Raw genomic sequence first — 17,129 nt, 5'->3', positions numbered from 1 at the left:
CCACTCTCCAAACCTCAAGCAAGGCTGCATGGGTTTTGCCTGTTACTAAATGTATTTCGTGGCAGTTACCATAGCGAGATGTGATGTGACAGACTGTCTCCAACTATGTGAGTTGTTGCCCTTCTCTGTGCATACTTATGGGGTTCATGCGGCTTTTTTTTTAAGTTTCTGTGATTGATGTGTGACTGTGTGCACATGTACCTGCCTCAATGTTTGTTGCAAATACAGTGGAAGCCCGTGTGTCTGTGTCTGTGTCTGCGCATATCGGAGATGTGAGAAAGGTTATAGCATGCACAGCAGCTGGCTGTTTTGTCATTCAGAATGACAAGTGTGCATGCACCTGTCATAATCCTTTCAATATGCTTGACATTGGTCACCACGGATCCCCAGAGTCACTCTGGGGTCTTGTTTTTCTGTGATGGTCATAATTCACTGATGACAATTCAGAGTGTCCTGGTGACGCACTGCTTTTTTGTGTGTCTGCAAGCATTTGTGTGTTTATTTATTACATTTAAGTATGCATGACAGAACAACCATGCCATACAGGCTATATGAGTATTTCTCATTGGCTCTGGGTTCTACTCCAAATGGGTTAGCCCATATTCATGTTCCATCTAATAATAATAATAAGAGCAAACTGAGATTTCTGACATCCACCAATCCGGATCCAGATCACCTCCAAAATTTAGTGGAGTCTTCCATGCTCTAATGTCTATCTGTGGTGCAAATTCGGTGAGAATCCATGAAATATTTTTAACATAGTCCTTCAAAGCGAATATAAAGAGATATCTTGATCCAGAATCCGGATTTGGATCCGGATCACCTCCAACATTTACTGGAGTCTTTCATGGCCTAACATGTATCCGTGGTGAAAATTTGGTGAGAATCTGTGAATTAGTTTTGACGTAATCCTTGAAAGTGTATGTAAAGTGAAACCTTGATCCAGAATCTGGATTCGGATCCAGATTATCTAAGAGTCTTTCATGGCCTAACATGTATCCATGTTGAACATTTGGTGAGAATCTGTGAAGTAGTTTTGACGTAATCCTTCAAAGACTATATAAAGTGAGATCTTGATCCAGAATCCGGATCTGGATCCAGATTACCTCCAAAATTTAATGGAGTTTTCCAAGGCCTAATATGTGTCCGTGGTGAACATTTGTTTAGAATCCATGAAGTAGTTTTAACGTAATCCTTCAAAGCCTATATAAAGTGAATCTTGATCCACACTCCGGATCCCGATATGGATCACAGCCAGAATTTAATGGAGTCTTCCATGCTGTAATAGCTATCTGTGGTGCAAATTTGGTGAGACTCCATGAAGTATTTTTGACGTAGTCCTTTAAAGCGAATATAAAGAGATATCTTGATCCAGAATCTGGATATGGATCCGAATTACCTCCAAAATTTAATAGTCTTCCATGGCCTAATATCTATCAGTGGTGCAAATTTGGTGAGAATCCGTGAAGTAGTTTTGACGTAATCCTTCAAAGCGTATATAAAGTGAAATCTTGATCCAGAATCTGGATTCGGATCCAGATCAACTCCAAAATTTAATGGGTTCTTCCGTGTCCTAATATCTATCTGTCATGAAATTTTGTCAAAATCTGTGCAGTAGTTTTCCTGCTAACAGTAATCCTGCTAACAGACAGACAGATAGACGCAGGTGATTTTGTTACATCCTTCCTGGATGTAATGACTCGGATTATAGAGCACCATTTTATTCAAGATATCCAAGGCATTTACAAGTTGCATTATTCATTCACTTGGGCAGTCACACACATTGGTGGTGGTAAACTACCAATGTAGCCAGAGTTGCCCTGGGGCAGACTGACGGAAGTGTGGCTGTCATTCTGCTCCTACGGCCCCTCCGGCCACCACCTCATTCATACACTGGCAAGCATTAAGTGTCTTGCCCAAGGACACCACAATGGCAGTATGCAGGTTTTTGACTGGTTACGAGCCAGATTCGAGCGACCGACCCGTCGGTCATAGGATGACCTGCTCTATCCACTTCTGTTTTTTATAAAATAGACAGAATTCCCTGGTGTTTGATTGTACTACATATAGTACAGCAGGTAGCATGGCAGGATAGGAGGGCTATCTGTTTGTCGACTTGGGTTTGATTCCAAATCCTGCTACCTGTCTGTATTCTTGGATAAGACACTTCGTCTGCATTGTCGAAGTCCACCCAAGTGTAAAGTGGGTGAGTGGGTACTGACCTTGGCTAAGTATTGGCGAATGGACTCTCATCCACTTCCCACTACAGTATCCAGGGAAGAGCATGAGCATCAATAGGCTTCAAGGGCTGTATCAGACTAAAAATGGTAAATGGACACATTTGTACCGCAATGAATAAATATTCGATAATGCTATAGCCAATAATGGAATTTGGTAACGTCAGCTGTCGCAATTGCTCGTCTTTAATCAAGCTGATTTGTTGATATTCAAAGTGTATATGCGTGCGTGCGTGCTATGTCTGCGCCCTGTTGCAGAGTAGAGAATTTAAATAAAATATACAAGGTTGTGTGCTGTTTAAATATTGTATGTAGCCTATTTGGATGAATTCTTGCTGACTTAGAACATCTCACGACAGCACCCATTTGCTTCTCTTCATATTGTTGCCAGGCTTTGTACCTGCCCTGTCGATGACCTCCTGTTCCAAAAACACGTAGACTTTCTATAGATGATATTGAATCACTCTCCAGTTCCTCTCCACAACAGGTGGTTAAATAAATCTCTCACAAATATGGATTTCTGTTCTTTCATCTTTGCTGTTACGGGAAGACGTACATTATCAGCAGTAATGTAATGGGTTCATATTGGTCGTACTTCAGTGTGTTGAGAAATGACCAGTGTTTCTGTCAGGATGGCAAAATGACAAAAATGGATTGTACATTAAATGCTAGCGGCTATACACTGTAGGTGATTCTGCCTCCGTGTTTGGCTGTCTGTGATGAGAATTGTGTTGATTTTGAAAATAAATCTTCATGAAATATTAGATGTAACTGGGGTGTTGCTGCAATCTTGAGAGCATCTTCTTGACATGGTTTGAGGAATGTTTATATCGTCTCCTTTGCTGAGCATTGTGTTTCTGATATGATTTTTTTTTTATGTTTTTGGGGTCATATATAAACCTTTTCAACATGCTAATGAAGGTTTTTAGGTGACTTAAAGGGAAACAACTATCTTTAAACCTAGACTCTATTTGTTTATTTATTGTGTATTTATTTTGGATAGACTTTTCTCTTTGACAAACAGTCCAGCACACTAAATGCAAATACTAATGTGGCAGAGGCCAGCAGGAGTCGCTGTGCATGTGGTAGTCAATACACTGAAAAAAGAAAATGTTTGAACCAACTTAAAAAAGTGTTACAATTTGGAAAAACCTGAATGAATTAAGTTGTTTGAATTTAAGTTTTAAAGTTAAATCAACTCTTTGCAAACTTAAGTTCAAACAACTTAATTCATTCAGGTTTTTACAAATTGTAACACTTTTTAAGTTGGTTCAAACATTCTCTTTTTTCAGTGTAGGCATCACTCTCCCGACAGTCAAAAGATACTCTGGCCACTCGGGTCAGAGCCCGGATTTCGGCTAGTTGGTCAGAGCATCCGCCTCCCATGCTGGAGATTGTGAGTTTGTGCCATGAGTGGGAGGAGTCAACACAATGCATGACCAGAGAGAGTACAAGCTGCTAAACTAACACCTTTTCTTATTAAACAGCTGTATGATGTAAGCCTATGGGGCAAGCTAAAAACCATACAGTAAACTGGTTCTTCACACACACACACCCATATATGAAACCCCAACTCACAAGAACCATGATTATTATGATACTTTCAGTCACATTTAGCCAATATATAGGTTAAAGGTTGTGTTTCGGTTATTCCCACTTATTCAAGGTCAACAAAATGGATTTAGTACAGATCCACTATGGGATTTGGCATAAGTTTTACACAGGATGTCCTTCTGACGCAACTCCAATTCTACATGGAGAAACATGGCTGATCTCCCAGCCATGTTCTAACCAAGCTGCCCACGTCTTGAACTCCTTTGATTTGCCACTGTCCTAACTGTGAAACCAGCCAGCAGCCATCTTGGAAGTATAAATGTTACAATGTTAACCAAAGTAAAGGTTTCAAAATAAAGGTTATGAAAATTTATCCCCAAAATTTTAATAATAAAGGATGCACAATAAAGTGCCACGTGCAAGCCATATCCGAATGCTGAGGCAGAACTGACAAATAGAGAAATATGTGAGCCAAATACCCCTCCACATACAGACATTTTTTGCTTTATAGCTAGATAAATAGATAGATGTGTGGATTACCTGGGTTCTTTCCGACATCTGGTAAAAATTTTATGTCAATAGCACCTTTAGAAATATATTTCCTGATTAAACATGGTGACGTCTGACACTAATTTTACCCTCTGTTCACATACACACACCAAATTATATTTTTATTGTAATTTCATCATAGTGCCACCAAGTCCAATGTGTACTTGTACTTTATAAGTAAAATCTTCAGGACCCCACACAGTAATATTAAGGTGTAAAATAGCACTATAGGATGTAGGTTAAGGCCCCCTGACACTTGCATGACTTTGATCCGCACAATTGCACACACATCGTCGTGATGATCCTACCCATTGTGTTCCCAGATGGACACTGTGCTTTGTTTCACTGGCTGCCACTCAGTGTGTGCTGGACGCTGCATCTGAAAATAATTATTTCGTAGCGGATTAATCAATCAATTAATTTCTCTTCGAGGTGGCTATTGAAGAAGGCACGAATCACTTCCAGAATCACAGAGGAGCACTCCAGCTGCTGCATTGTCATGCGCACACGCCAAGAGAGAGGGAGAACTCATTTGGAGCCGTCTTAAAAGGTAATTATTTGTCATGTTTACATTGTAATGGCTTGGTAAAACGGTTGCATGTTCTTTCCTTCTTGTCTGCAGCTGTAAAGTATGTTTGTGACAGATGTAACATCTCGTTATAATCGTTCAGGCGAGCTGCGCTCTGATGCAGTGCGCTGACGCAATCACTCACACTGTTCACTTCTTCTTTATTCAACTTGACAAGCTGCACGTAGTGTTGGCAAGTAGATCGCACAACATTCACTACCACTTCACGTTTGTTGCGTGACCTTTATGTGCGAAAGTTTTTTGGAACATTTCAAAATTCTGTTTGCGCAATTGCACGCGCCGGCGCCCCTCTCACGTTCAGTCTACATCCCTTAATGATGAGTTTACTCTCCTGCACAACACAGTATGTGCAGGTGCGTGCATCAAATTTGTGCAAGTGTTAATTAATGTTAATCTAAAGGGAGAAGGAATTTGCACGTGATATTCTGTACTAAGGAATGAGCCAAATGTCCTGTTCAACCCCCCCATAAAAAACAAAAAAACACGCACCATAATGACCACAGTGACGGACTGTTGCTGAAAGAGCTGTTACTTACTCCCTGAATAGATGTTGTGTCAGGAAGGAGCTACTGTAGGGTTTTTTTTCAGATTGCACCTCAGGGAAGAAGCAAACAGCCAAAGTGTAAACAAGCACAAGCCAGACACAAAAAGAGGATGCTATAGTGCTTTTTTCCCCAACAGAGATATCAAAGCGACATTTGTGCAGATGAAGCTATCCGTCAACATAATTTGAAACTCAAGTAAATGCAGTCCACTACATTTAGAATAAAAGCTCTCTCTCTGTCTCTATCTCTCTGTGTTACTGTAGAAACTGCATCACTTTGAGGAAAAGGATCAACAAAAGATGTAGAAATAGGCAACAGGGACTTGATGTTTAAAAATGGACTTTCTGTATTTTGACCTGGAGAGGGCTTTTCATCCTTCAAGCGATCATTAATCGAGAGCAGCATCAGAATTTGAGATCAAAAAGCTGAAAAAGTTCTTTGTAAATCAGCACACCGGCTGTTGGTTGCTGTGATGGATTCTTCTTGAAAGAACCCAGGTGTTCAACCATTTTTTAAAAAAGTAACTTGCCTTCAATGCAGCTGCTCATAATTCTTATTTTATTATATTTTATTACATGCATGTGACATACAGCTAAAATCTAATCATGATCTCCATTCCACATCAGCAGTCAGGCTTCGCGCTCGAGTGGTTGGAACCTTTATGAATCATTGGTTGTTAATGGGACATTGACGATTCCAGTCACAGCAAGAGTGGGAGTCTTGGGGGGGGGGGATTCAGGCTCAGGGCAGATCCATTATTCATAGTTCACCATGGGCTTGTACCAAACACCGACATTCGACCTGCCTAAATCAAACAGGGCCAGTAAGTTTAATGCCCCTCAGGAAATTCTAGGTAAATGTGGGGGTGAGGGGGAACTGGTGTGATGATGAGGGTCAGTTGAGAAAGGAAAAGGAGGGAGAGGGTGAGCAAGAAGAGAGGATGAACCCTCTTCTCACTCCACTAGTTCTTTCCTTCTGTCTTAATAAGCGAAGTGCGCAACGTATCTGCGCATGGATGGGTCAAATGGGGTCAAAAATTCCAGCTACCAAACACATACCGCTGCCAGTGAATTACATATACGGTAGCGTTAGTGGACTGTGAAAGTTAAGGCTTACGGGGATTGTTTCAAAGGCTTTAAGCCTTAAGCGACACATACAGTAATGACAGGTGCGCATTGTACTGTTTTCAAATGCTCACACGGAATTTATAGGCTTGAAGGGTGGCTGAAAACACACGATTGCAAGGCTCCGGAAGACGGAAAGAAGAAGAGATGTGGTTGTAAACCTCCATTCATTCTACACAATTTCTTCACAGAAAAGAAAGACAAAACAAACGTGACACGAAAGAGGTTATATGTGAGACTCACCTTCCTTGTAGTCATCACGAAGCCGGTGGAGTAGCGATTTCTCATCTAAGCTTAGCAAATATTCTGCAATATTGGCTAACATGCAAGGTGGCCACAGTTTCAGACCCTGGACTTCATCTAACCATTCGTCACTTGCCTTCCAGGGGTCAGAAATTTGTTTGTGTCCAACTAACAACAAGGACTTGTCAATTTCCACAGCAGCTCTCTCTTCCTCCTTTGTCAGCACCAACGGTAGTTTCTGTACTGATGCAGCACACGCAAGGGCAGCCAGCTCTTGTTTCTGTTTCTCTCTACTGCTGTAGACAGTAAAACACAATCAGTCATATTTTAAGCCGTGTTGTTCTTACACAGATTTATGAGGACCCGTGACTTATACTCCGGTGCGACATTTATACCAGAAATTCACATATAAATAGAACTCAATTTACATATTGACTATCATTAAAGTTGAAATTCATCCCACATTTTATTTATTTATGAATAGCTATCAGGTTAACAAATTTGCATGCTTTTATTGATACAGTAAATGTGCCTAAAACAGTTGCACAGTACCCTGTGTGTTTTTATATATATATACGAGGTCTATTAGAAAAGTATCCAACCTTATTATTTTTTTCAAAAACCATATGGATTTGAATCACGTGTGATTACATCAGACATGCTTGAACCCTCGTGGGCATGCAAGAGTTTTTTCACACCTGTCGGTTACGTCATTCGCCTGTGGGCAGTCTTTGAGTGAGGAGTGGCTCACCCTCTCATCGAATTTTCATTGTTTAGGAATGGCTCAGAGACTGCTGCTTTGTTTGATCAAAATTTTTTCAAAACTGTAAGGCACAACTGAGTGGACACCATTCGATAAATTCAGCTGGTTTTCGGTAAAAATTTTAACGGCTGATGAGAGATTTTGGTCTGTTAGTGTCGCCGTAAGGACGGCCCTGTTATGTGCCGACGCGGACTGAGGAGCGGACCTGCGTCTGACTGAACCCAGCACTAAATAACCAGAAAACGGTTCCAAAAACAAAACATTTATTCCCCTTTCGTGCAATAATTGTGTACAACATAAAAGTGCGTTTGTCTGGCGGAGTGAAGGACGGCGCGCTCTCCAGCGCCCAAAGGGATTGAAGCCCGGCGCTTCTGGACTCACGTTCACTGCCAAACACCCCCCAGGTGGACACGACAAACCGACTCTGTGAAGGATAGAAAAGGTCAATCAATCAATCAATCAATTTTTTTATATAGCGCCAAATTACAACAAACAGTTGCCCCAAGGCGCTTTATATTGTAAGGCAAGGCCATACAATAATTATGTAAAACCCCAACGGTCAAAACGACCCCCTGTGAGCAAGCACTTGGCTACAGTGGGAAGGAAAAACTCCCTTTTAACAGGAAGAAACCTCCAGCAGAACCAGGCTCAGGGAGGGGCAGTCTTCTGCTGGGACTGGTTGGGGCTGAGGGAGAGAACCAGGAAAAAGACATGCTGTGGAGGGGAGCAGAGATTGATCACTAATGATTAAATGCAGAGTGGTGCATACAGAGCAAAAAGAGAAAGAAACAGCGCATCATGGGAACCCCCCAGCAGTCTACGTCTATAGCAGCATAACTAAGGGATGGTTCAGGGTCACCTGATCCAGCCCTAACTATAAGCTTTAGCAAAAAGGAAAGTTTTAAGCCTAATCTTAAAAGTAGAGAGGGTGTCTGTCTCCCTGATCTGAATTGGGAGCTGGTTCCACAGGAGAGGAGCCTGAAAGCTGAAGGCTCTGCCTCCCATTCTACTCTTACAAACCCTAGGAACTACAAGTAAGCCTGCAGTCTGAGAGTGAAGCGCTCTATTGGGGTGATATGGTACTACGAGGTCCCTAAGATAAGATGGGACCTGATTATTCAAAACCTTATAAGTAAGAAGAAGAATTTTAAATTCTATTCTAGAATTAACAGGAAGCCAATGAAGAGAGGCCAATATGGGTGAGATATGCTCTCTCCTTCTAGTCCCCGTCAGTACTCTAGCTGCAGCATTTTGAATTAACTGAAGGCTTTTTAGGGAACTTTTAGGACAACCAGATAATACTGAATTACAATAGTCCAGCCTAGAGGAAATAAATGCATGAATTAGTTTTTCAGCATCACTCTGAGACAAGACCTTTCTGATTTTAGAGATATTGCGTAAATGCAAAAAAGCAGTCCTACATATTTGTTTAATATGCGCTTTGAATGACATATCCTGATCAAAAATGACTCCAAGATTTCTCACAGTATTACTAGAGGTCAGGGTAATGCCATCCAGAGTAAGGATCTGGTTAGTCACCATGTTTCTAAGATTTGTGGGGCCAAGTACAATAACTTCAGTTTTATCTGAGTTTAAAAGCAGGAAATTAGAGGTCATCCATGTCTTTGGAGGTAAGTCAGGTGAGGTAAGTCAGCAGCTACAACTAATATCCTTCAAAGGCACACACTATCAGCAACACATTCAGGTCTGAATTTAAGCTTTATGTAAATGAGCAGCCTCTCACAACAGGTGGAGGATCATCTGTCCGCACGCCATGGCCGTGAGAAGCGAGCTGCACAACTCTCATCAATATTCACATATACTGCGTAACAAAATACCAAATTACTGTTAACACTTATTCAGACAATTAATCACCTCTGATGTGTGCTGACAGCATGTGTCCCTCACCCGTCCTCCTTCACAGGCACGATGTGTTAAACCCAGGCGCAGTCCTCAGCGTCTCACAAACGAACATCACAAGGTCGAGTTCCCGGCAATTCTGCTCGAATCACACATGGCTTAAATGCAGAACGCCATCTCATTATCTGCCTCAGCTGAAAGTCTTTAAGGTTGCACGTGAGCATCATCCACAGGTGCTGCATATCACGCTGATGAGGGTGAAGGACTCTTCTGCCAGCACCTTCTCCACAGACAAAAAACAGTTTGCATACCACCTGGAGAGCAAAGAAAAGAAAAGAACACCAAAATGTCCAGCCAAACCCCCCCAACACACAACAGTACCTCCCCTTCAACGGGAAGCCTCCCGGCGACCGAACAGACCAGGTCCGAGAACAGCACCTCCCTCCGGGGTCCTCGTCAGGAAGCAGACAGCGTAACGCTCCCATGGTCCACTGCAGACAGCAGGACAGGGCACCGGCTGGCATCAACAAAAACCCCAAAAGAGTCCCAAGTACCAACCTAACATACAAGAAAAACACAAAACCCACCCAAAACCTCCCCAGGGGACCGTCCCATCCAACCCCGGGAAGAAAAGAAAAACTCCCAAACGCAAAAACCCAACACAGCCCCAACAACACAATACAAACATAAATTCACAAAGAAAAATAACAAACAACCCCCCCTGAGCGACTTGCAGAGCCCAACACCCCCCAGAAGACCTTTAGTGCCAGTTCCGGGAGAAACAGCCAAAGCCGGAATCCCACAGAGGTCCCCAGGTACACATGGAGCAACCGCGCCCCCCAGAGGACCGTACCATCAAACCCCAGGAGGCACCCTCCCCACAACCCAGGAACCTCAGACCCGGCCACACTTGGCTAGTCGGCCCCACAAGCCAATTCCCCCCCAGAGGACCGTCCCATCAAACCCTGGAGGTGGAACCTGGAAGGAAACAAAAGAAACACAAAAATCCAACCCCCGGTGGACTTCATTAAACTACCCCGGGGGCAAATAAAACAACCGACAAACCCTGTTACCTCCCCCAGCACCCCGAAAGACCCAGATCACTCCCAGAGCCCTTCGTCGGCTCAATTTTGGCAAACAGCACAAAATTCCTAAGCCGGGGAAGGAAACAGGAAAAACTAACCCGGCCCCAACCCCGAAGCGCAGCGGAAAACCGGAAATACGTCCGGTGCCCCAACCCGACCATACCCCCAGCCTATCGAGAGGGGTGGAACTACCGAAATGGCGAACGGCAACAGATCGGCCCACCCCCCCGACTGAGGTATGTTCCCGCTGCACCACACCCCGGCAACACCAATGACGAATGGTCAAAGGCCCACCGAGGCTGGAGTGGAACCGGGCCCTAACCAAACCAAAAGAACGCCCCTGACAACCCCCCCCCTAGGTGCAGAGGTCTTCTGAGAACGCTCAGTGTGACCAACCTGCAGCACCCCACAACCCACAAGACGAATGGTCTTAGGGCGAGTGAGGTTGGGGTTAGGGAAGCAGGGAAATAAAAACAACAGAACAAAACGACCCCATCCCAAACAGAAAATACCTAAATACAAACAATAAAAACCAACGATTAACTGAGTCCAGCCGAGCTCCGAACCGCCAGTCGTTCACTCCACCAGAACCGCCACTAACTCCCAAAACCATCTATAACCCCTTACAAAAAACAAAAACAGCCCAATTAAAGTTTTTTTTTTGTGTCCATTATTTTGCCTGTCCCAGAACACCTGGAGATACGTCACCACTATTTTTCTTGACGCTTATGTGACGGGGCAATATAGCGGCTTCAGCTCGTCCGAGCTGCATAGGCTCATCCGCAAGAGGAGCCAGAGGTCCCGTCGGAGGAGTCTCAGTGGGGCGAAGAAGAGGCAGCCCAGATCTGTGTCGGGGAAAGCCCCGAGACGAAAAAACCCGCTCTGATGTCCGCCCTCTCTCGCGTCCACGCTCCTTTATCCGATCATCTAGACGAATCACCAAAGATATTAGCTCATCTAAAGCGTTTGGTTTGTCACGGACTGCTAGCTCGTCTTTTAATGAATCATTTAAACCATCCACAAACACTCCGCTTAAAGCTGCGGCATTCCAACCGGACTGAGCAGAAAAAATTCGGAAATCCACAGAATAATCCGCCGCACTCCGCCACCCCTGCCTGAGATTCAGCAACCGTTGGGCAACGGTATGAGCAAAAACCAGAGAACATTGCATCAAAAACGGAGCACAGGCTTCAACATTTCCCGCATAAGGCTCCGGACGACAAATAATCAGTTCGGAAGCCGAATCTCTGAGTGACGGAGTTATCTGCACCGGTATCGATGGTGCCGCAGCTGGAGCAGCAGGAAGCAGAACGGCTTGTGCTGCAAGCTCCGTAACGCGGGCATCTGTTTGTTTAATATGGTTTGCGAGATGCTGTAATTGCTCCCATATTTTCTCCAAGTGTTCTTGAACTCTTTCAGCAAATGGAACCGCTTCTGCGGCTGGGTCCATTGTAGAATGGCCGGGAACTACTGTTATGTGCCGACGCGGGTTGAGGAGCGGACCTGCGTCTGACTGAACCCAGCGCTAAATAACCAGAAAGCGGTTCCAAAAACAAAACATTTATTCCCCTTTCGTGCAATAATTGTGTACAACATAAAAGTGCGTTTGTCTGGCGGAGTGAAGGACGGCGCGCTCTCCAGCGCCCAAAGGGATCGAGGCCCGGCGCTTCTGGACTCACGTTCACCGCCAAACACCCCCCAGGTGGACACAACAAACCGACTCTGTGAAGGATAAGGTGAGGTAAGTCAGCAGCTACAACTAATATCCTTCAAAGGCACACACTACCAGCAACACATTCAGGTCTGAATTTAAGCTTTATGTAAATGAGCAGCCTCTCACAACAGGTGGAGGCTCATCTGTCCGCACGCCACGGCCGTGAGAAGCGAGCTGCACAACTCTCATCAATATTCACATATACTGCGTAACAAAATACCAAATTACTGTTAACACTTATTCAGACAATTAATCACCTCTGATGTGTGCTGACAGCATGTGTCCCTCACCCGTCCTCCTTCACAGGCACGATGTGTTAAACCCAGGCACGGTCCTCAGCGTCTCACAAACGAACATCACAAGGTTGAGTTCCCGGCAATTCTGCTCGAATCACACATGGCTTAAATGCAGAACGCCATCTCATTATCTGCCTCAGCTGAAAGTCTTTAAGGTTGCACGTGAGCATCATCCACAGGTGCTGCATATCACGCTGATGAGGGTGAAGGACTCTTCTGCCAGCACCTTCTCCACAGACAAAAACCAGTTTGCATACCACCTGGAGAGCAAAGAAAAGAAAAGAACACCAAAATGTCCAGCCAAACCCCCCCAACACACAACAGGCCCACGGTGCCTGACGGCGATCTGCGTTTCGAGGCGGCAGCGTCTCGCCGTTTCAAGTTGAAAACTTCCACATTTCAGGCTCTGTTGACCCAGTAAGTCATCAGAGAACAGAGAACTTTCAGAAGAAATCGGCATGAGGAGTTTATTCAGACATTCCATTGTTAACGGACATTTTGTAATGAAAGAACAAGCGGGCAGAGTCGCATGTCGGGCCGGACCCGACCGCGGGGGGTCGCGACAGGAAAAACACCTCCGTTGGAAACCTTAACGGGCAAGTTTGAACATGCCCAAGCTGTTAAACAATTTCTCAGTTACTCACTTGTTGAAAGCCATCAAAAGCCGCCTGAATTTTACAAATGGTTTTCAACACGGAGGTGTTTTTCCTGTCGCGGCGCACACAGATTTGCCGAGTCATCACGGAAACGACTCGGCGAATTTGCGCGCACGTCTTTCATTCCAAAATGTCCTTAAAAAGTGGAATGTCCACATAAAGTCCTCATGCCAGCCTCTTCTGAATCTTCTCTGTTCTCTCACGACGTCCTGGGTGAATTAAGCCTTAAATTAGGATGTTTTCAGGTCGAAACAGGCCGACGACGGCGCCTGAAAGCGCTGCAGGACGTCCCACTCTGTGGGAAGTCCTTACACCGACAGAAACACCCCATAATCTCTCATCAGCCGTTAAACGTTTCACCGAAAACCAGCTTAATTTCTCGAATAGTATCCACTCAGATATTCCTCACAGGTCCAGAAAAAATTTTGATAAAGCAACACGCGTCGTCTTGAGCAGCGTGTGAAACAAAGGAATTCAGCCGAGAGGACGGGACCACATCTCACTCAAGGCCTGCCTACAGGGAAATGACGTCACCGACGCATGAAAAAACTCACGCATGCGCACGAGGGTTCAAGCATGATTGGTGGAATCGCACGTCATTCAAATCCATATAGTTAAAAAAAATAAAAGATAAAAGGGTAGGTTTATTGTCTAATAGACCTCGTATGTATATATATATATATATATATATATATATATATATATATATACGAGGTCTGTTAGAAAAGTATCTGACCTTTTTATCTTTTTCAAAAACCTGATGGATTTGAATCACGTGTGCTTGCATGAGCCATCCTTGAAGCTTTGTGCGCATGCGTGATTTTTTTCACGCCTGTCGGTTGCGTCATTTGCTTGTAAGCAGCCTTTGTGTGAGGATGGGTGTAGTCTCTCGGCGTTTTTTCTTTGCAAGGAAATGGCAGAGCGACTGGAGCAGCGCGACTGCATCGAATTTAGCTAGAAACTGGGCGACAGCCAGGTGGAAACCATTCGGATTATTCAGATGGCTTTCAGTGACGCTTCTCTGGGCATCACACAGATTAAGTAGCGGTACAACCGGTTTAAAGACATCCGCACAACGGTGGAGAGGGAGCCGCGCTCCGGTCGGCATCAACACGCTGAAACGACCAGATCATTTCCAAAGTGAACGCTGTGGTGATGTGGGACCGTCTTGTGATTATCTGAGAAATTGTGGAAGAGATGGACATCAGTACTTTTTCGGCACATTTCACTGTGAAAGGAGATTTTGCCATGAAAAGAGTTGCAGTGAAATTCATCGGCACGATGCTGATGGCGCAGCAACAGCGCCTCCGTGATGAAGCCTCACAGGACATGCCCTGACATGCCCAGCTCATCCACAATTTCTCAGATAGTCACACGACTGAAAAGCCACCGAAAACCGTCTGAATCTTCCGAATGGTAGAAGGCTTGTAAAGGCTTTATAATAGTATTTTTAAGTTTACTAACACGTTGATAAGCATTTATAAGTGGACATATAAAAGTGAATTGGTAGACTGTTAGAGACTGATTAAAATATATATTAAGCATATATAAATGACTTATAAAACAAATTTAAGCATCACTTTAGTTAAGCTCACACAAAATTCTTTACTAACAGCTTTTAAAGGCTTTATAATATTATTTTTAAGTTTACTAACACATTGATAAGCATTTATAAGTGGACATATAAAAGTGAATTGCTCAACTGATAGAGATTGTGATTAAAATAAAAACTAAGCATATACAAATGAGTTATAAAACAAATTTAACTGTCACTTTAGTTAAGCTCACACAAAATTCTTTACTAACAGCTTTTAAAGGCTTTATAATATTATTTTTAAGTTTACTAACACATTGATAAGCATTTATAAGTGGACATATAAAAGTGAATTGCTCAACTGATAGAGATTGTGATTAAAATAAAAACTAAGCATATACAAATGAGTTATAAAACAAATTTAACTGTCACTTTAGTTAAGCTCACACGAAATACTTTACTAACAGCTTGTAAAGGCTTTACAATGGTATTTTTAAGTTTACCAATGCAATGATAAGAACTTATAAATGGACATATAAAAGTGAATTGGTCAACTGTTTGAGATTGTGATTAAAATATATATTAAGCATATACAAATGAGTTATAAAACAAATTTAATCACCACTAGGATATTACAAATGCTTAACTAATGCTCAGTTAAGGCTTATTGGTACATTGAAAGAAGAATTCTTGGTGTCTTGGTGGCTTTCCTCACTCTTCTCCTTCTTCCAGTCACTCAGTTTTGACAACTGTCTACTCCATGCAGATTTACCACAGAGTGCCATACTGTTTGTATTTCTTCATAACTGATGTAAGTAAAGTCCAAGACATATTCAGTAGCAGCTTTACCATCAGAGAGCCTCGTCCACAACTACTACAGAAGACTCCAAGCTGTTATTGATGTTAATGCCCCATGACACTAGAGGCCAAATGAGCCCGAATTGCGTCCAAATGAAAAGTCGACACACATACGGGTAGTGTCGAGCAGTGGTGGGCACAGTTCAGCTCATCCGCTAACGAATAATTATCAAAGCTAATGTTTTTTGCTAGCGGATTAGCTTTTCAGACAAGTTTTTGCACTAGGACTCCAATAACTCTAACACTAGTAGAACTGCCAAGGCTGTCAATTTGATGGGTAGCATTCTGGAGGATGGAATGCATGGGTGTTAATGGTGTCATCACGTTCCATTGGCCAGAATGCTACAGGTACTCATGCACGCTATAAAATGGTTTGGAAAAGGATATAATAATATTATTTCATCAAAAACTTACTATGTTTTATAAGTATTTATAAATAGTAATTTAAAAAAGACAGCGTTGCAGATAAATTTGAAAAAAAAAGGTTTACTTGAAGGATCATTCATTTGTAAGAGTTCTTTTTATAACAAAACACAAAAAAATAAATACAATATTTAGTAATGTTTGCAAATATTTAATCAGTATATTCTATTGATTATATACATTATTTTACAATTGTTTTTTTTCATTCAAATATTTAAAACTGTACAATAACAAGCTCTAGTAACTTAATAATATATTAATAATATATAATTATAAAACAATATGGGAATGAAAAAATGATTAAAAACTCATTAGATAATAATTAATAATTAAATACTTTTTTAATCATACATCTCAAACTGTACAATAACAAGATCTAATAAGAACTTAGCAATAATAATAATAATAATAATAAGACAATGTGGAAATGAAAAAACAATGAAAAACAGTTTAAAAAATTGACGTATTCGTATTAGAACAAGAAATCTAGATGCAGTTTTTACAGTTTGAGGTGTGTCTCCATCCAGAGATGGGTGTGGTGTCTGTTTCTGTGACCCTCCTGTCCTGTGCACTGGCAACATTTCTTGTATATTCATTTTGTGAATTGTTTTGTAAATTGTGTCTGTAGCATAGCCCAAGCAGAGGGTCGCCCCTTTGAGTCTGGTCAGCTTGAGGTTTCTTCCTCAAATCATCAGAGGGAGTTTTTCCTTACCACTGTCACCTGTGTGCTTGCTCTGGAGGTTGGTAAGGTTAGACCTTATTTGTGTGAAGCGCCTTGAGGCAACTTTGTTGTGATTTGGCGCTATATAAATGAAATAAATTGACATTAAATCACTAATATTCTCTGCCCCCCCCCCCCCCCCCCCCAAAAAAAAAATCTGCCACAGTATGTAAACCTTTGTGCACAACTTTATCAATCAATCAATCAATCAATTTTTTATATAGCGCCAAATCACAACAAACAGTTGCCCCAAGGCGCTTTATATTGTAAGGCAAGGCCATACAATAATTCTGTAAAACCCCAACGGTCAAAACGACCCCCTGTGAGCAAGCACTTGGCTACAGTGGGAAGGAAAAACTCCCTTTTAACAGGAAGAAA

At 42.6% G+C, this 17,129-nt stretch overlaps 1 protein-coding gene and 1 long non-coding RNA gene across 2 annotated transcripts in view; one reads left to right on the top strand and one right to left on the bottom strand.

The window, feature by feature from the left end:
• LOC117506558 (cadherin-22-like) overlaps window positions 1-17,129 on the top strand; it is a 766,928-nt gene that overhangs the window by 63,967 nt on the left and 685,832 nt on the right. The window lies entirely within an intron of this gene.
• Window positions 1,784-16,304, bottom strand: LOC117506559. The gene is made up of 3 exons (XR_004559501.1): window positions 16,276-16,304; window positions 15,372-15,373; window positions 1,784-1,893 (listed from the first exon to the last, which is right to left on the bottom strand). It is a non-coding gene; the product is annotated as an uncharacterized LOC117506559 (long non-coding RNA).

Source organism: Thalassophryne amazonica, chromosome 3 (genome assembly GCF_902500255.1).
Source record: "Thalassophryne amazonica chromosome 3, fThaAma1.1, whole genome shotgun sequence".
Classification (NCBI taxonomy): domain Eukaryota; kingdom Metazoa; phylum Chordata; class Actinopteri; order Batrachoidiformes; family Batrachoididae; genus Thalassophryne; species Thalassophryne amazonica.
This window is presented reverse-complemented; position numbering and strand designations above follow the sequence as displayed.